The following is a 20223-nucleotide window of genomic DNA, read 5'->3' as shown; positions in this document are numbered from 1 at the left end:
CAGGGCTCTTCTTTAGTCCTTACACTGAAAATTTAAAAAAACTGAATCCAAGTGTATATAGAATGAATAAGTCAAAACTAGGGGAGCGAAATAGTCTCAGATTCTTACTTTTCAGGGTCCGATTGGCTTCTTGCAACAACTATTCATCCGTGGATTCTTTCTGACTGTGAGGTAAATAGCTTGCTCAACAGAGTTCAGTAATGGCTGTTACCAGGATGGGCAAAGGGTGGGGATAATGAAATGATACAGTTTTTGCATATACATTTTTCTCTTTGGGAACTTCAGGTCTGAAATATATATATATATGTGAGAGAATCACCCTAAAAGTAGAGCAATATGGTTTATTGGAGGCTGATTTATTATTGAGAGATGAGGAGCTGTAGGCCACGACTAACATTAGTAAGTGCAGCAGACAGACGGACAATATGGCATGTGAGTATATGTTGCAGCCCATGCCTGAAATGTGGTGAATGTTGACATTCCTATGTGAACCCCCTCCCCTAATCATTAGAATGGCAATACCTTTCTTAACAGCACAATCCTAACTTGTTGCTTTTGTTTAGTCGTTTAGTCGTGTCTGACTCTTTGTGACCCCATGGACCAGAGCACACCAGGCACTTCTGTCTCCCACTGTCTCCCGCAGTCTGGTCATACTCATGCTGGTAGCTTCAAGAACACTGTCCAACCATCTCGTCCGCTGTCGTCCCCTTCTCCTAACTATCCCTGCTCAAAAATAGGTAAGTAAGGTTAGGCTTGTAGCTTCAGCGAAGCAAAGTGCCACAAAATAGTGAGAAAGCTTTAAAGTTCTCCGGAACTCTTTATCCTGCTGGATGCTAAGCAAAGGAGGAATAATAATAATAATAATAACAATAATAATAATAATAATAATACAACACCTAGACTTACATTAAAAGTCATAAAGCCTTCATTGGTCTCAGTGTGAGGTGGACGTGTGGGGAATCAGGCACAAAATGTTTTTTCATCCAAGCATGGGGGAAGCTGTTGCCCTCTAGATGTTGTTGGACCACAGCTTCCAGCATCCCTGACTCTTGGTTATGATAGCTTGGGCAGATGGAAGTTATAGAGTCCTACATCTGCATGGCTTGAAGATTTATTGCAATACAAACAATTGGACGTCTAACCGAGCATCCGTGCCTTATGAGTCAGTTGACCCTTCTGAGGAGTGCTTCCTGGTTCTGCAGAATATCCTGAACCTATGGCCCTTACATTTCTGGGTTTGTTTCCTGTCTAATACCTTTCCCATACGACTATTCTTTGGGCTCAGGGGATTAATTGCCTCCACTTCTGGTGGCTACTCCTCCTGCTTTCCAAGGCTGCCTGTGCTTCTTGAGCAAGCTGACATCTCTCCCTCCCACTCTCTGCTAACGCCTTATCTACATTCCATTCCATGTCAGGGGGGGGGGGCTGCTCCCAGTTGTCTGTCCGCTTCCTAACTCATGCTTTGTTTCTCTACTTGGGGCAGATATGTTCATGACAACAGGTTCCCCCATCCCTAACCTAACCTATTAAAACTTTCCCCTCTTCCCCTCTGCTCCATCTCTATAGAATGCTGACTGATAGCTCAGAGACAGGAGATGGAGAACTGGGTGGGAGAAGGTATGGCCTGGAGGAGGACTCTGAATAGGAACACTCAACGCTGCCACATTTTGTTGCAGATTCAACTTACCTGTTAACCTCTCCTCAACCTCCCCACCCCCGATGCATAGATAGTTCAGTTCTGTACTCCCCCCTCCCTCCACCATTCACTACACACCTTCACAGGCACAGTTCTTGGATTGTTGGCCCTGTTTTCTTCTTTAGAGTCTTCTTCTTATGAAAACCTTCAGTTTTCTGCATTCTCAGATACAAGGTTATTCCTGGCAGATAAAAATAATGTGGTTTGCATAGGCATGTACAGGTGCATTGATTTTGCTTCCTAATGATGTATCTGTTCCACTTAAAACATTCGCATGATCTCATCAGAATTCATCTGGTATGCAAGCGGATAACCAGAAGATTATTGAGGGATTGCTTCATTTTGAAAAAAGAAGAAGTTCAGAATCAAATATTAGCATGCTGGTTTCTCACTATTTTTTCCTGCGTGTCCAAAATTCAGGAACCGAGCGGGCGGTGGGAATGAAAGGGGAGGGAAAGTCCTGGAAAGGTGTGTTTAATAAATGCAGTCGACATCATTTCCCGCCTGATGCTCAACTCAAGGTAACTTTGATTTCCAATCAGTTGCATGAAGGGTATTGCAAAACAACAACGACATTCAGAAGCAGCTGTAGGAATTGTAAAACCTGGTGGGCATGAAATCAGAGTGGTACCCCAGAAAGAGTACAACATCAGAGGTACTACCCCTCCCCTAACAATTATGATATATTCTGAGGGGTTTCTTTTGAGCTAGGCAGCCAACCAAGATATTGGGGTTGCTTATTTATTATTATTTATTGCATTTCTTACCCTCCCTTTACTGGAAGGTCCTAAAGTGTGTTATAACATATAAAAATGCAATTAAAACAGTAAAAAAATAACATACCGGCCAAACAGAAAAAATAATAATTGCACCCATAACTCGCAAATCAATAAGCCATACAACACATTACAGGTTGTTGTCATTTAGTCGTGTCCGACTCTTTGTGACCCCATGGACCAGAGCACGCCAGGCACTCCTGTCTTCCACTGCCTCCCGCAGTTTGGTCAAACTCATGTTGGTAGCTTCGAGAACACTATCCAACCATCTCGTCCTCTGTCGTCCCCTTCTCCTTGTGCCCTCCATCTTTCCCAACATCAGGGTCTTTTCCAGGGAGTCTTCTCTTCTCATGAGGTGGCCAAAGTATTGGAGCCTCAGCTGCACGATCTGTCCTTCCAGTGAGCGCTCAGGGCTGATTTCCTTCAGAATGGAGAGGTTTGATCTTCTTGCAGTCCATGGGACTCTCAAGAGTCTCCTCCAGCACCATAATTCAAAAGCATCAATTCTTTGGCGATCAGCCTCCTTTATGGTCCAGCTCTCACTTGGTCCAGCTCTCACTTCCATACACCCTTCTATTACAGGTAGGATACCACAATCAATTCCTTGATTTTCAAAGGCCAGCGTAAGGAGGCACATTGGCAGCAACCAAAGGAAGCTGTAAAGGGATAATGCCAGGTGCACCTGTGTGTGCATGACAGAAAGAATTTCACATTATTGGGGCCATCCCTGAGAAGGTCCTCTCATAAGCTGCCCCTCAAAACCTCCTAGAGCATTAGGACAGCCATAAGGTCTTCAGCTGCTGATCTTAATTCCTGGTCTCTTGGGAAGGAGGCACTCCAGATATTTGGAGGCTAAGGCATTAGGTTGTTCTTTACGAATTTTGGGGTGGGGAAATCAACCACCCAAATGTCCTATATATACTTCAGGAAGAAGTGATAGATCAGCCAATGGACTCCCCTGGGAATGGAAGGTTGCAAATCCACTTCAAACCATGGTTTCTGATATGATGGGGTAGCAGGGCAAAAATAAGGGTGTGGTTTCAGGGTCTACTATAGATTAAAAGAGGTGCATAGAGGACCCACCTCACTGTGGTTTGCTGAAACGCAGCATGGAACTTCAGAACTGGTTCCTGATCTGTAAAACACAGCTTGCAAGTGCGACACAAGGTAAGTCTAGATTCAGGTAGGTAGCCGTGTTGGTCTGACACAGTCGAAATAAATAAATAAAAATAAAAAAGAAAATTGTCCAGTTGCAGCTTAGAGACCAACTAAGTTTGTTTTGGGTATAAGCTTTCGTGTGCATGTATACTTCTTCAGATACACTGAAACAGAAGTCACCAGACCCTTTTATATAGAGGGAGGGTGGGGTGGGGTTTTTCTCAGAAGGGTGGTAGGAGATGGGTGATTGACTCAATGGGTATGGTAAACCTGTTGACGACTGTTAATGACTGCAATTAGTCCTACAGGAAAAAGCGAGGGATAGTATGCAGATGACCAAAAATAGCTTTAGCTAAAGAAAACCCCCACTCTCCCTCCCTATATAAGGGTCTGGTGACCCTTCAGTGTATCTGAAGAAGTGTGCATGTACACAAATGCTTTTACCCAGAACAAACTTCGTTGGTCTCTAAGGTGCTACTGGACAATTATTTTATTTTATTTATTTATTTTGACAGGTAAGTCTGACAGGTAAGACTACTGCAATGCGCTCTGACTACTGCAATGTGCTCTGACTACTGCAATGCGCTCTTCGTGAGACTACCTTTGAAGGTGACCTGGAAACTACAACTAATCCAGACTGGTGACTGGGAGTGGCCGCCAAGACCATATAACACCGGTCTTGAAAGACCTACATTGGCTCCCAGTACGTTTCTGAGCACAATTCAAAGTGTTGGTGCTGACCTTTAAAGCAGCCTCGGTCCAGTATATCTGAAAGAGCGTCTCCACCCCCATCGTTCTACCCGGACACTGAGGTCCAGCTCCGAGGGCCTTCTGCCGGTTCCCTCACTGCGAGAGGCTAGTTACAGGGAACCAGGCAGAGGGCCTTCTCAGTAGTGGCGCCCTCCCTGTGGAACGCCCTCCCACCAGATGTCAAAGAGAACAACAACTACCAGACTTTTAGAAGACATCTGAAGGTAGCCCTGTTTAGGGAAGCTTTTAATGTTTGATGTATTACAGTATTTTTAATATTTTTTTAGAAGCCGCCCAGAGTGGCTGGGAAGGCCCAGCCAGATGTTGTTGTTGTTGTTGTTTAGTCGTTTAGTCGTGTCCGACTCTTCGTGACCCCATGGACCAGAGAACGCCAGGCACCTCTGTCCTCCACTGCCTCCTGCAGTTTGCTCAAACTCATGCTGGTAACCTCGAAAACACTATCCAACCATCTCGTCCTCTGCCGTCCCCTTCTCCTTGTGCCCTCCATCTTTCCCAACATCAGGGTCTTCTCCAGGGAGTCTTCTCTTCTCATGAGGTGGCCAAAGTACTGGAGCCTCAGCTTCACAATCTGTCCTTCCAGTGAGCACTCAGGGTTGATTTCCTTCAGTATGGAGAGGTTTGATCTTCTTGCAGTCCATGGGACTCTCAAGAGTCTCCTCCAGCACCATAATTCAAAAGCATCAATTCTTCGGCGATCAGCCTTCTTTATGGTCCAGCTCTCACTTCCATACATCACTACTGGGAAAACCATAGCTTTAACTATACGAACCTTGTTGGCAACCCAGCCAGATGGGCAGGGTATAAATACATTATTATTATTATTATTATTATTATTATTATTATTATTATTATTATCATCATCATCTCAACGTATGTTGAGTATAGAATAGGCTTTGCTGCATGGCTTTAAAAGAGGTTTGGTATGATTATGATGCCTGTTGAACATGCAAGGAAATAAGGTGTGCTGTTCCCGAGGGTAAACTGTGCAGCAATGTCTGAGTCCAGCCCGAGGTCGATGGTGCGGTATGGAGGCTGTCCGTCAAAGCTGTAGCTGGGTCCAAGGCGGGGAGTCGGGTGAGGTCAGGAACTCTGGCAGAAGAGCCGGACAGGGTGCAGGCAGGAACAGGCTACCAACAATGTTGCTCCCGCAACCTGGGACTGGGGCTGACCGGCTTTTATCTGCCCCGAAGCATAGGGCGGCCCTGGTCCACAAGTGACTCGCCTCTCCTGGCCTGGAGGCGAGCACTCCTCCTGCGGGAACTTAGTTCCCTCCGCCTCTCTGCCCTGAGCCTCTGCAGCTCAGGAGAGGCTGGAGGGTTACTGGACCCAGAGGCAACCTCCTCCTTCCCTGACGGGGCTGAGAGTGGACCACCTGCAGGCAATGGGTCCTCCATCACTTCAGGAGCCAGAGCAGACTCAGCTGATGCCTGCACCTGAGGATCCAGCACAGGTGAGGACCCTTCAGGTTCAAGCCCCAGCCCCGGCTCAGCTGGTTCTGGAGGCGGGGACTCCTGTGCAGGCTGGGATTCCTCATGTTCAGCCTCCGAGTCCGAATCCCAGGCCATCACATAAGGTTTCAAGGAGATAAACGGTTAATTTTCAGGCCTCTGTGCCTTTTAGCAAAAACCCAGCAAATTCTGTCCTCGGTGAGCTAGGCCTCATTCATGCTGGGTTAATCCTAAAAATATGAACAGGAGATTAGTGCAGTCATTTGTCAAAAATGTGTGACAGACATTGCACAGCTTTGATAAACGCATCATAATTAGTGGAATGTGGCAAAGTGACTCAAAGAAAGAGAAGGCGGGAAGGGGGAACCTGATATGTATCGAACATTTTTATACCACCCAGCTTAAGTCGCTGACAGGCAAGCAACCCTAAAGCCATGATCAGATGACGAACCGTTAGGGCGAATCTGGATCTACACAGAAAACAAACAAATACAAAAGCCCCACCCAGAAGCATCTCCTACAGTCGCAGCAGCGAGGGTTGCCAGCTTTTAAAAACTGGGCTGCTCCTGCGCAGCTGTTAAAAGCAGAAGTTCGGGACCAATAAAAAAAGTTGGCAATAATTTGTGGTGGGAAAGCTGTGGCGGCCAAAGAGTTAAAGACACAGCAGCAGCCTCTTTCTTTGCATCTGGGCTCCCTAAGGTGAGTCCTACAGGGTAGCAAGATGTCAATTTTTAATAAATTAAATTATTTTATAATTTCAGTTACTTTGAATATTGTTGTTGTTGTTTCAGTGTATAACCCACAACAACACCCCCTCCTCAGGAGTGGCTAATAACATTAACCATACAGAGCTCACGAGTAGAAAAAAATGGATTAAAATGTTTAGTTTTGAAAATAAGCAGAAGGAATAACCATAGAGCGGCTGCAACGGTGAAGTCTTGGATGAGATTAACTTTGTTTCCCATTTAACTGTAGGATCCAGAATCTACCAGCTGCATTACACCATCCACAGGAAGTCTTCATATTTAAAAGTTTGGTATGGAAACTCTGGCCATTCTTGAGTCTTGAGTCCTTGATCTTTACACCTTAGGGCAGGCTTCCTCAACCTCGGCCCTCCAGATGTTTTGAGACTACAATTCCCATCATCCCTGACCACTGGTCCTGCTAGCTAGGGATCATGGGAGTTGTAGGCCAAGAACATCTGGAGGGCCAATGTTAAGGGTATCAGGTGGTTGCTCGAGAGCAATCAGGCAAGATGCCTCACTAGTCCGTGCTAAAGCTTTCTTATTGGTGCTAAAAAAACCTTTGCAAAGCAGAGCGCCTCTATTCCATGTCTTGCTCATTCACTGGCAGAATCTGAGAATCTGCTTAAATCTTCCCCAGCAGAGTAGTTTCTTGATCCCCATTCTGTGCCTCCCCTCTCTGTGCGGAAGCCTAAGCCTACTGCGCAGGGACGGTTTGGGTAAAGGAGGACCTCTCTCTTCCCCGCTTTGCCCAGGCAAGGTGTCCTGGCACCGCCTTGCCTCCTCCGAACCCTGCATCTCCTCTCCACTAGAGGCGTGGCTTCCTTCCTCCGCTGAGGAAGTGCTGCTTCCCACGATCTTTGGGGGCTCTCTGTAATCCATTCGCCTTTTCCCCTCTCGCCCCTGAGCCAGTGGCAGTTCCCTGATAGCCAAGGTTGAGGAAACCTGCCTTAGGGCACCCTTTGCCCACCTGGCACCCTCCAAATGCTTTGCGCAACAACTTCCACCAGCTGGTCTTGTGGGTGGGTACTAGGTGGGCATTGCAGAGTCTCTCGCTGTCTTCTGACTCAACCTACAAGAAACAGTGTACTGTATCTGCTGTACAGACCAGGCTCTTAAAGTAGCTGGAACTGTGACCTAGAGGTGCTTTTATCATCTCCATCTGATGAAGAAGAATATTGGATTCCTCCTGTGCTCTGAGCTAGTGTGCATTAGTGCTCGACAGTGCTGTGTGCTTTGCACACGTTCAAATGTTTCGGACTGCCTAACTGTGGCCTGTGGAGTGGAATTTCCCTTTTCTCACCAGTGTTCTTTACAGCAAGACAAACGAGCATTCCTAATTTTTGTACTGGGATTGGGTTGATCACATATTCTCTTCAAAGTCTTCCTAGATTTCCCAAAATTCTATGTATATTTTTTATTTTGTAATTGTTTTTACTGAAAAACAACATCAGCTCACATCAACACCATCAATTCTAACATATATATTAATATAAGCAGGGCCTACCTATGTCCAAACAAATCTCCAACAAGACTGATAATTACAGTGGTACCTCTGGTTACGTATTTAATTCGTTCTGGAGGTCCGTTCTTAACCTGAAACTGTTATTAACCTGAAGCACCACTTTAACTAATGGGGCCTCCCGTTGCTGCTGGAGCACAATTTCTGTTCTCATCCTGAAGCAAAGTTCTTAACCCGAGGTACTATTCCTGGGTTAGTGGAGTCTGTAACCTGAAGCGTATGTAACCCGAGGTACCACTGTATAAGATAATACAGTCAAATTTGGAAAAAGCAATGAGGTCTGCAGGCTGTTGAGGAACGAATGGCAGATGTTTATTTCTCCAGACATGAAGTCTAAGTCTCTTTGTCACCATAAAAGATGTCAAGATCCACTTTCGTTGTCCACCTGTTACTCCCTTCCAAAAAATTATGATACAAAAATATGTGAACATCCGCAGATATCAAGGGTTTTTCTGAGGCAAAGTTAATACGAGCAACAATTTCTGATGAGAAAGAAGACATCATGTAATATGCCCACATGATATGCCTCACAGAGAGGGCTTTCCCCCGGGGGAACTCACAGGAACTCAGTCCTGACACCTCTTTTTCTAGAAAATTACCATTGCTCACAGAGGCATTTCCACACTTACTTTGCTGCATGCTTTGTGATTTGAAATCTCTGCTGGGGTTCTCTCACCAAGGAGTCCTTGCCCTAAACTTGGAACTTGGCATCCAGGAATTCTCCTTTTATACCTCGCCCCCCTCCCCTGCTTACAGCCTTCAAGAGGAACAGTTCTGTTCCCTCCTCTCTGTATTCAGTGAACCTATGAAAGCCTCCTTGGAAGGAGTTGAAGTGAGCTCATAGCTGAGAAGTGAGATATGAAGCAGCCATTTTCTTGCTCACAAATTTAGCTGCTATGCCTGCATTCATCAACTTGGTACCCTCTGAATGTTTTGGACTACAATGCCTCTGTTAGCTGGGGCTGATGGCAGCTGTAACCCCAAACATCTGGAGGGCAAGAGGTTGAGGAAGACTGCATTAGACCATTCTCAAAGGGACATGCACACGAAAGCTCATACCAATAACGAACTTAGTTGGTCTCTAAGGTGCTACTGGAAGGAATAATTTTATTTTATTTATTTTATTTTGTTCCAACTACGGCAGACCAACATGGTTACCTACCTGTAACTATGGCTATTCACAGTCATAGCGAAATCAATAACAATGTCTTGCATGTTGCTCCCCAGAAGGTAATGCTATCTGGGGAATACTCTGTAAAAAAGATGTTGTTGTTGTTTAGTCGTTTAGTCGTGTCCGACTCTTCGTGACCCCATGGACCAGAGCACGCCAGGCACTTCTGTCTTCCACTGCCTCCCACGGTTTAGGCAAACTCATGCTGGTAGCTTCGAGAACACTATCCAACCATCTTGTCCTCTGTCGTCCCCTTCTCCTTGTGCCCTCCATCTTTCCCAACATCAGGGTCTTTTCCAGGGAGTCTTCTCTTCTCATGAGGTGGCCAAAGTATTGGAGCCTCAGCTTCAGGATCTGTCCTTCCAGTGAGCACTCAGGGCTGATTTCCTTAAGAATGGATCGGTTTGATCTTCTTGCAGTCCATGGGACTCTCAAGTGTCTCCTCCAGCACCACAATTCAAAAGCATCAATTCTTTGGCGATCAGCCTTCTTTATGGTCCAGCTCTCACTTCCATACATCACTACTGGGAAAACCATAGCTTTAACTATACGGACCTTTGTTGGCAAGGTGATGTCTCTGCTTTTTAAGATGCTGTCTAGATAATAAAGATAAATTAAGTGACAGGGCCATCATGCCACCGTGAATTTTGAAAATGGGAACTTTTCTTCCCCCACCCAGATAATTGCTGCGACTTGGGCAGCTGTGTCTGTTTTACTATTCCCCAGGAGCTGTTTAGGCAGTCTAGAGCTCAGATAAAGTGAGCGACTGAAAGAGCTGGAAAGCAATTAAAACAAAAGGGGCTCCTATTGATGTGCAAAGCCTTTGTGTGATGCTTCAGCAGACCTCTGCATATTGGCTCAGGGGCCTTGCTCCCCTTACCTTTGGCTGCCCTTCTCAGCTGCTGTTCTGCCTTTAAGCCTCGCCTTTTTCTTTTTCAAGGGGAACTTTCATCTCTCTCTCTCTCTCTCTCTCTCTCTCTCTCTCTCTCTCTCCCCCCCCCGCCCCGGTAACTGGCAAAAACTCCACTTCAGAGGATTATTGATCATAATGCAGATCATTTAGTTCAGAGAAAGCCTACATGGGTCTGGAGATAATAAATTCTCTCTCCCACCCCTACTTTTTAAATCTAGCTGTTCTGTTAGATCAATATTGCAAAGTTGCTAGCAGCTCAACAGCGGCTGAGACGGTAAGACTTGCCTTGCTCATCTGCTCAAGCGTTTTGTCTCTTAAGAGGGGCCAGCCAAACACCTCTGCAAGCTTGAAGGGTGGCCAGGATGTGTGGGCAGGTCTAACCAACACAGTTAACTTCTGGATGCTGTCGGACTACAACTCCCATCATGCCTGACCACTGGCCATGCTGGCTGAGGCTGATGGGAGTTGGAGCCCAACAGGAGGGCCCCGCCTTGGCTACCCCTTTGTGTAAGGTTTCCAACTTTGGTTTCCAGTCCATGCTTCTTGAAGCAGCATGATCGTGAGATCTCAGCACATCACCATGCTGCTTTCCTTGCTCTGAAAAGCTCCTCCTGCTGATTTATGCAGATCTGGCTGCTGTTAAAGATGCAGGACCAGGCTAGGGTTATGTCCTGGGTCAGGAGTGATATAAGTAAAAAACCCTGCTCCTTTTCCCTTATGGGGTACCCAAGAGCCATTATTTATTATTATTATTATTATTATTATTATTATTATTATTATTATTATTATTTGTACCACGCCCATCTGGCTGGTTTTCCCCAGCTACTCTGAGCGGCTGGAGAGTCCTTTGCAGGTTCTCCATTGGTACATAGCTGTCAAATTACAGATTTGAAAATAAGGGACCAGCAGCCTTGAAAATAAGGGATCAGCAGCCAAAATAAGGGATTTTCCTACAACAGGTATGTTCAGCTTCTGAGCCCCTCTGAGCCAAAGGCAGAAAGCCCAGCCAGCAGCCAAATGAAGCCTCAAGCGGTGGTTCCCACAGTGCAGCAACCCGGCAAAGGGGATGCAGCAAGGAAAACCACTGGGAAGTGCTGAGCAAAGGCGAGTCCCCAGGCAACAAGGCTGATTTGATTGGCACAAGGCATGCAAGCTCCACCCCCCAGTCGTTCTTAGACTCCTTATTGGGTGAGCAACGCAGCCAAGCAATACAGTTGGAGCCTCCCTCCTCCCTGGCCGGCTGGGAGGGAGGGAGAGGAGCTGCTTCCTTTGAAACCTGGGAAATTTAAGGGACATGATCAATAAGGGACAGCAGCGGGACACAGTGCTGGGATAAAGGACTTTCCCGCCAAATAAGGGACGGTTGACAGCTATGCATCGGTAGGAGAAAATAACAGAGACCAACCAGAGAATATTTAGAAGCAAAGCAGCTAGTAAGTCTGATTTTTATTAACTGTTGCAACAGGGTGCTCCCCACACGCAGGAGAGAGGAGGAAGACCCAGAACAAAGGTGTGCCCACCCCTATTTTAAATTGCCCGCCCTGGAGTCCAAGACTACCCCCAGAAACATTATACATACATCACAGAAAAGGCTGTCTACAACAGAAATCTGAGTGCGTTGTTTATCTCCTATCTGGCAAGTTACCTGATTGCATTATCTGTGTTTTGGCCACTCTTTTGTTGTTATAACTACTTAATTCCTGAATTTAGGTCACAGGTCACAGGTTCACACCCTGTTCATATCTTGAATGTGCCCTTAAGACAGAATTCGTGAGGAAAGAGACAATGGGGAGGTTTGCCACTTTGACCTTAAAATTCTTAAAACAGGAGTTAGCTTTGCCTGCTGAGCAGCAGCCTGAAGGGGGAAGAAGGTGAAGTGACTCCACCTGCAACTGATCAGCTTTCAAGGCCACAGAGCAAAGAGCAAGATGAGAACCTGCTGGCATTGATGAGAGCCAGCTGGCTCTGGGCTTCTAAAACAGAGCTCTCAGCAGCAGTCAGATGCAGGAAACAGTGATGGTGGTTCTTACCTCTACCTGGCTGCTTTCCATCTTGCCTCTGTGATCATCTGGATTCCCTGATTATCTGACTTTGTATGTGGATTCTGCTCTTAAGGAGTCTCCTCAGAGACTCCTAACTCCTGCTTGCTTAGCAATGGGATTCAGATGGGGCTATGACAGCTAGTTCCCAGTGGTCAGTTGGCAGTCAAGAGCTTCCAGGAGTCAAATGAATGGCGCCCCCTAAATATGGAAGCCCCATGTGCTTAACAACCAGGGATAGACTTACATAAGTCACAGGATGCCAGACCACACCCCAGAGGGTTATTGCAAATAAGAGCTTAATACAGGCATAGGCAAACTTGGCCCTCCAGGTGATTTGGGACTACAACTCCCATGATCCCTAGCTAACAGGACCAGTGGTCAGGGATGCTGGGAATTGTAGTCCCAAAACATATGGAGGGCTGAGTTTGCCTATGCCTGGTTTAATGCAGCACTGTTAACTAAGGCTGCCAAATTTTCCACCAGCCCCTGCAGCTGTGCTCTTAACGACAGGTCGATCTGGCGTGATTAGCAGGTGGTATTTTTTCTTTCTATCTGTGCTCCAAAGCTTTGCCTGCTTGTTATTGCATTTTACAAGCCTCTGTAAACAGCCACCAGAAAAGTTGGCACCAGTATTCGCACTTCCCTGGAAGTAAGGTAAAGGGTAAAGGGACCCCTGACCATTAGGTCCAGTCGTGACCGACTCTGGGGTTGCGGTGCTCATCTTGCTTTATTGGCCGAGGGAGCCGGCGTACAGCTTCCGGGTTGTGCCCAGCATGACTAAACCGCTTCTGGAGAACCAGAGCAGCACACGGAAACACCTTTTACCTTCCCGCCGGAGCGGTACCTATTTATCTACTTGCACTTTGACGTGCTTTCAAACTGCTAGGTGGGCAGGAGCAGGGACCGAGCAACGGGAACTCACCCCATCATGGGGATTCGAACCACTGACCTTCTGATTGGCAAGTCGTAGGCTCTGTGGTTTAACCCACAGCGCCACCCGTGTCCCTCCCTGCAAGTAAATCCCAGCAAAATAGGTGGGATTGACCTTTGAATAAAGTTGTGAGATTCAAAGCCTGTTCAGCATTATCTCTTGACCAAATCCATGCCAGACCGCATTTAAGTCTAATTAATCCAAGCAGTTCTATTGTCAAAGAACATGAAAAGATAAATTTGTTCTCTTTCCTTGTTTTTTTTTTAATTGAATCCAGTTTAAGCTCCGTAACAGAGATTTCCTTTAATCTCCCTCTCCAACATGGCTGCTTAATTTTCTTTGGGGACTTAAATAAACTTGACATGTCACGGCTGGTTCCAGCCCTGAAGATATGGAATTTAATATGGCAAGGAGACCAGTTTCCTTCCAGCTACTCAAACAGCCGTATGTCTTTTCCAGGTGTGGGACTTTCCGCTGTTGACGGATATGAATTTGGCATCCCAGCCAAACTTCTGGAAAAAAAAAATACTGGTGGGAGAATTGCTGGAGTAAGTCTCTTTAATTTATTTCTTTCATGCTACAGTGTTTGATGGCAACGGCAGGGTTTGGGGAGAATTAAAAATACAATTAAGGGCCTGTGCATTCCCATGTAGGAATGGAGATGAAATTCAATTTGGTTACCATTTAAAGGTGAACCCACCTAATTCAAACTTCCCGAAGTAATATGAGGCCCCAAACACAGCCAGCCTTGAAATTTTGCAGTGCAGTTCTCCAGGCAAATAACATGTACAAAAATGCATGTATAAGTGAAAAAAAAATACAAAATGAAATTTTAGGTGAAATTGCTTTGCAAAACTGTTTATATTGGGCAAACTTTCATACAAACATACGTGTATTAGCAGAAATTCACAATAAAATGCTGTTGAATTTTCACTAAGTCAGAAAAATCATAAACACCAATTGATCTGGAGAACTGAATTTAATATTGGAAAAACGAGAAACTGAGAATCCAGAAGTGACATTCACCACCCTCACTCCTCTGTGTGTTTATTTAGGAAATTGGAAATAAGCTCAGTCAGTCAGTAGGTTTTAGGAATTCATGCACATATATTTTGCATCTTGTCAATTTCATATTTATTTATTTGTTCGTTCCTTCATCAGTTTATTTACTGCCCTTTGCTGTTCAGGCCCCAGGGGTGTGTGTGTGCATCAATAAATGTATAAAACCAATCCAATAAATTGGGTCAAATATAATAAAAGCAATTTCATAACTCTAAGACACAATAGGAAGAGGCAGCTTTAAATTGTTTGTCAATTCCTCCACGAATCCCAAGCTGTACAATCAATGCAACATACTAACATTGGGTGTAAAATGATGTTCTGGGATTTTATAAACTTAACTTCTGCTAAAACCAAAACACCAAAAAAAGCTGAAAGGGAGGCACAGGGTTCCTTCAGACATTCAGCCAGGCGATCACACAACCTTTGAAATACTGTAAAACCTTCTAGCAACTAGGCGTGGAGCTGAGTGAACCGAGCCAATACAAAATGCCCTGTTTGTCTAAGGTGGGATGGCACATCTGCAGTCTTCCTGATATTTGTTGTTTGTTGTTTCGTCGTGTCTGACTCTTCGTGACCCCATGGACCAGAGCACGCCAGGCACTTCTGTCTTCCACTGCCTCCCGCAGTTTGGTCAAACTCATATTCGTAGCTTTGAGAACACTATCCAACCATCTCGTCCTCTGTTGTCCCCTTCTCCTTGTGCCCTCCATCTTTCCCAACATCAGGGTCTTTTCCAAGGAGTCTTCTCTTCTCATGAGGTGGCCAAAGTACTGGAGCCTCAGCTTCACGATCTGTCCTTCCAGTGAGCACTCAGGGCTGATTTCCTTCAGAATGGAGAGGTTTGATCTTCTTGCAGTCCATGGGATTCTCAAGATATTCCTGATATTGCTGGACTACACCTCCCTGGCATCGGCCATGCTAGGGCCGATGGGAACTGTAGTCTAACAACACCAGGTTCCCATTCCTGATCTAAGGCACAAATGGGCAACCTGTGGTCTTAGGGGCACATGCTATCTTTGGCCTAATTTCATGTCGCAGGAAAATAGTTCTCACCCCTTCTTTTTTTTTTTTTAAAGAATTTTATTGAGTTTTCCAATAATTATATAAAAACAAAATAAAACAATAATATAGCACAGACAATAAAAAAACAAAACAAAAAAGAACAAGTATAATTTCATTCCCTTTTTTTCTTATACCTTACTTTCCCGACTTCCCCATACCTCCCCTCTCTGTATTCCAATTTCTATTATGTTAGTTCAGCAAATCCTTCCCCTTAATTTCATTTAAACTTTTAACCCTTCTTTTCTTGTTACTTATCCAATTCAGCTGAAAACCACGCAATTTCTAGACCAACGCCATTCTAACACTCATTGATTTTGCAATATTTCTTAAGATAGTCCTTAAATTTCTTCCAATCTTCTTCCGCTGTCTCTCTCCCCTGGTCTCGGATTCTGCCCGTCATTTCTGCCAGTCCCATAGAGTCTATCACAGGGGTCTGCAACCTTTAAGACAAAAAGAGCCACTTGGACCCGTTTCCAAAGAAAAAACAACAACTGGGAGCCGCAAAACCATTGCGACATTTAAAACAAATATAACACTGCATACATTGTTTCTTAGCCCAATGTTATCCTCGTCATTATAAAAATAACTTTTTTGACACTTTTTAATTATTTTTTGTTTGACCCCTCAGAATTACTCCTCCTCATAGAAATAAACGTTATATTAACAAGTTACCTTTTTTTGAGTGTGTGTTCTTCACTCCCCTTCAAAACAGTAGCTGCAAATTGCAAAGCAATAGCAGCAAATCAGCCAGCAACAAAGACATGCTATATACCGTATTTTTCGCTCCATAGGACGCACTTTTCCACTCCAAAAATGAAGGGGAAATCTGTGTGCGTCCTATGGTGCGAATGCAGGCTTTCGCTGAAGCCTGGAGAGCGAGAGGCATCGGTGCGCACCGACCCCTCTCGCTCTCCAGGCTTCAGGAAGCTATCCGCAAGCCTTGCAAGCCCGGCGGGAGTTCCCACAGGCTCACAAGGCTTGCGGGCAGCAGCCTGCAGCCCCAGCGAGTGTCCGCAAGCCTTGCGCGCCTGGCGGGAGCTCCCGCCAGGCGCGCGAGGCTTGGGGCGGCAGCCTGTTGCCCGAAGCACAGGGAGCCCTCCGGAGGGCTCCCCGTGCTTCAGGCGAGTGTCTGCAAGCCTTGCGTGCCCGGCAGGAGCTCCCGTCGGGCGCGCAAGGCTTGGGGCGGCAGCCTGTTGCCCGAAGCACAGGGAGCCCTCCGGAGGGCTCCCCGTGCTTCGGGCGAGTGTCTGCAAGCCTTGCGCGCCCGGCAGGAGCTCCCGTCGGGCGCGCGAGGCTTGGGGCGGCAGCCTGCCGCCCGAAGCACGCGGAGCCCTCCGGAGGGCTCCCCGTGCTTCGGGCGAGTGTCTGCAAGCCTTGCGCGCCTGGCAGGAGCTCCCGTCGGGCGCGCGAGGCTTGGGGCGGCAGCCTGCCGCCCGAAGCACAGGGAGCCCTCCGGAGGGCTCCCCGTGCTTCGGGCGAGTGTCTGCATGCCTTGCGCGCCCGGCAGGAGCTCCCGTCGGGCGCGCGAGGCTTGGGGCGGCAGCCTGTTGCCCGAACCACAGGGAGCCCTCCGGAGGGCTCCCCGTGCTTCGGGCGAGTGTCTGCAAGCCTTGCGCACCCTGCAGGAGCTCCCGCCGGGAGCTGCTGCTGCTGGGAGCCCCCACAACCCCCGAAAGAGGACTCGCTCCAGAGATCCTGGCGGCTCCCAACCCGGGGTCGCTTCACCGCGCGGGGCAACAATGAGTGAAAGGAGGCGCACTAAAAACAATGGCTCACGGGGAAGGCGGGCGCGTGCCGCTCGGCCCTTGGGGAGCCTTCCTGCTGCCGCTGCCCTGCGCCCAACTCGCGAGGAGAGTGGCGCTGCCTTCTGCTCTCCGCCGCCGCCTCACAGATGACAGCGACTGCACGGGAACAAAGGAAAATGCGCCTCCTCCCCTCGCCTCCACCCCGGAGCCGCGGCAAAGGCGTTAAAGAGCCGCATGCGGCTCCGGAGCCGCAGGTTGCCGACCCCTGGTCTATCACCTTCATCTGCCATTGTTCCAAGGTGGGTAGATCTTGTGTCTTCCAATACTTTGCGATGAGTATTCTTGCTGCTGTTGTGGCATACATAAAGAATGTTCTATCCTTCTTTGGCACTGTTTGGCCGACAATACCCAAGAGAAAGGCCTCTGGTTTCTTCAGAAAGGTATATTTAAATACCTTTTTCAATTCATTATATATCATTTCCCAGAACGCCTTAATCTTAGGGCACGTCCACCAAAGATGAAGAAAGGTACCTTCATTTTCTTTACATTTCCAACATTTATTATCCGGCAAGTGGTAAATTTTTGCAAGCTTGACTGGGGTCATGTACCACCTGTAAATCATTTTCATAATGTTTTCTCTTAAGGCATTACATGCCGTAAATTTCATACCGATGGTCCACAACTTTTCCCAGTCAGCAAACATAATGTTATGACCAATGTCTTGTGCCCACTTAATCATAGCTGATTTCACTGTTTCGTCCTGCGTATTCCATTTCAACAGCAAATTATACATTTTTGTCAAATTTTTAGTATTGGATTCTAACAATTCTGTTTCCAATTTGGATTTTTCTACCTGGAAGCCAATTTTCCTGTCCATCTTGTAAACCTCCATTATTTGATAATAATGAAGCCAGTCTCGCACTTTGTCTTTTAATTTCTCAAAACTCTGCAATTTCAATTTGTCCCCTTCTTGTTCCAAAATTTCCCAATATCTCAGCCATTTGGACTCCATATTAAGCTTTTTCACAGCTTTCGCCTCCATTGGCGACAACCACCTTGGGGTTTTACTTTCCAGCAGATCTTTATATCTAATCCAGACATTGTACAATGCTTTCCTGACAATATGATTTTTTAAAGCTTTGTGTGCTTTAACCTTGTCATACCACAAATATGCATGCCACCCAAAAGTATTATTAAAACCTTCTAAATCCAGAATGTCTGTGTTTTCAAGAAGTAGCCAATCCTTCAACCAGCAGAAAGCTGCCGATTCATAATATAGTTTAAAGTCTGGCAGGGCAAATCCCCCCCTTTCCTTTGCATCAGTTAAAATCTTAAATTTAATTCTGGGCTTCTTGCCCTGCCAGACGAATTTCGAAATGTCTTTCTGCCACTTCTTGAAACAGTCCATCTTGTCCACAATTTGCAATGTTTGAAACAAAAACAACATTCTAGGCAATACATTCATCTTTATAACCGCAATTCGACCAGTCAAGGAAAGCTTCAAATTTGATCACTCACCCCTTCTTTTTATTACCACAACATCCCTGCGAGGTAGGTTAGACTGAGAGCGAGTGACTGGCCCAAGGTCACCCCGTGAGCTTCATGGCTGAGTGGGGATTTGAACTCTGGCTTCCCTAGTCCTAGCCTGACCATCAAACTGTTAGAATTCCTGCTCCATGATTGCAGTCATGGGATTGTTGTGTATCACATGACGGTGTATGTTTTGACTCCATAGAGTGGGAAGTGACAGAGACAGGATGTTTGTGTTACTGTGTTCCGTGAAGTGGGACTATTGTCCTTGGTTCTTTTTTTCTTTGCTGTCTGATGCTAGAGAGAGAGGGAGCCATGTTGCAGTGCTCCACGTGTGTTTATATGTAAATAAAGTAGATTAGCCAAAATGCTGAGTTGCTGAGATCTGTTACACATGTTGCGCAAACTCTGCGGATCCCTAAGTGTGTCAGTGTCGGTTGGCATCGGTCGCTGTGATGTTTGGGCTGAAGAAAGCTTTTGAAGCTCCCAGACGATTGACCAGGAGGGAGAGAACATGCCAGTCGGACATGTCTCTCTGCCAGGGTCCTTGTGATGGCCTGGGAATCTGATTCAGAGGCTGAACCGGAGGAACTGGAGGCTGCACAGGAGTCCCCGCCTCCAGGGCCGGCTGAACTGGGGCAGGGCCTTGGATCTGAAGCGCCTGCACCTGTGCCGGATCCTCAGGAGCAGGCACCAGATGATTCCACTCTGGCTCCAGAGGTGATTGAGGACACAGTACCTACAGGTGTGCCTCTCCCAGCCCTGTCAGGGGAAGGTGAGTCTCCCCCTGGGTCCAGTAACCCTCCAGGCTTCCTGCTTCGGACCCCGCCTCGCTCTTTGTGAACTGTTTCCAGACTCGTGACCCAGGACCGGACTTTGACCACGCCAACGGTAACCTTCCCCCCGGGACCAGCACAGTCCTACTCAAGTGTAGGCTGAGCTCCTGACACAAACAACTACCCCACACTGGCTGGGGGCCTCCTTCTGCTCTGTGTGATAAGCTAGTGAGCTTTCTAGAGTTGTGTTCATGAAGAATGATCGCCTGATGCCTGAAACAAGAGATTTTGTGGGGTGGCCCCTTCAGCTTTCCCTTAATGGCACCCCTCCTTAAATGTCCAGCATCAGCACTGCGGTGGGTAGATGTCTTTATTCACAACCACTTGCACCTGAAAGCAGGGAGGGGAATATATGTGAGATTTTATGTGTCGCTTCAGACAGCTGCAGATTTTTACATCAAAGTTATTAACCTCTGAAAAATGGGGGTTATATTAATGGAAGTGGTGACACACACTTCATCATGAAGGTCACAAGCAGTGTTATTATAGTAAACTCAATGTTCCCTGCCTACGGATATTGTGGAAAGGGCCCCTTGTGATGGTCTACTTTATGAAAATGTAAGAGAAAATGAAATCAGACTTAGCATTCATGGAAGTTTCTTGATTGACCGCTTTGGAAGCACAAGTGATTCCTGTAAACTTGAGGGAATAAGACAGGCAAAGTACTGCACGCCTCTTAACATCACTTTGTCAATACTTGTGACTGGTGAAAGAGCGGCTTGTTCTTCAGGGCCCTTACTTTTCGTCCTTGGCCGAGAAAGTCTGTTGAGTGTCAGATGTAATACTTATTTATTCCCAGCAGGAACTGTCCAATGTG

This window comes from Podarcis gaigeae (genome assembly GCF_964106915.1).
Source record: "Podarcis gaigeae genome assembly, chromosome: 9".
NCBI classification, from domain to species: Eukaryota; Metazoa; Chordata; class Lepidosauria; order Squamata; family Lacertidae; genus Podarcis; species Podarcis gaigeae.
This window is presented reverse-complemented; position numbering follows the sequence as displayed.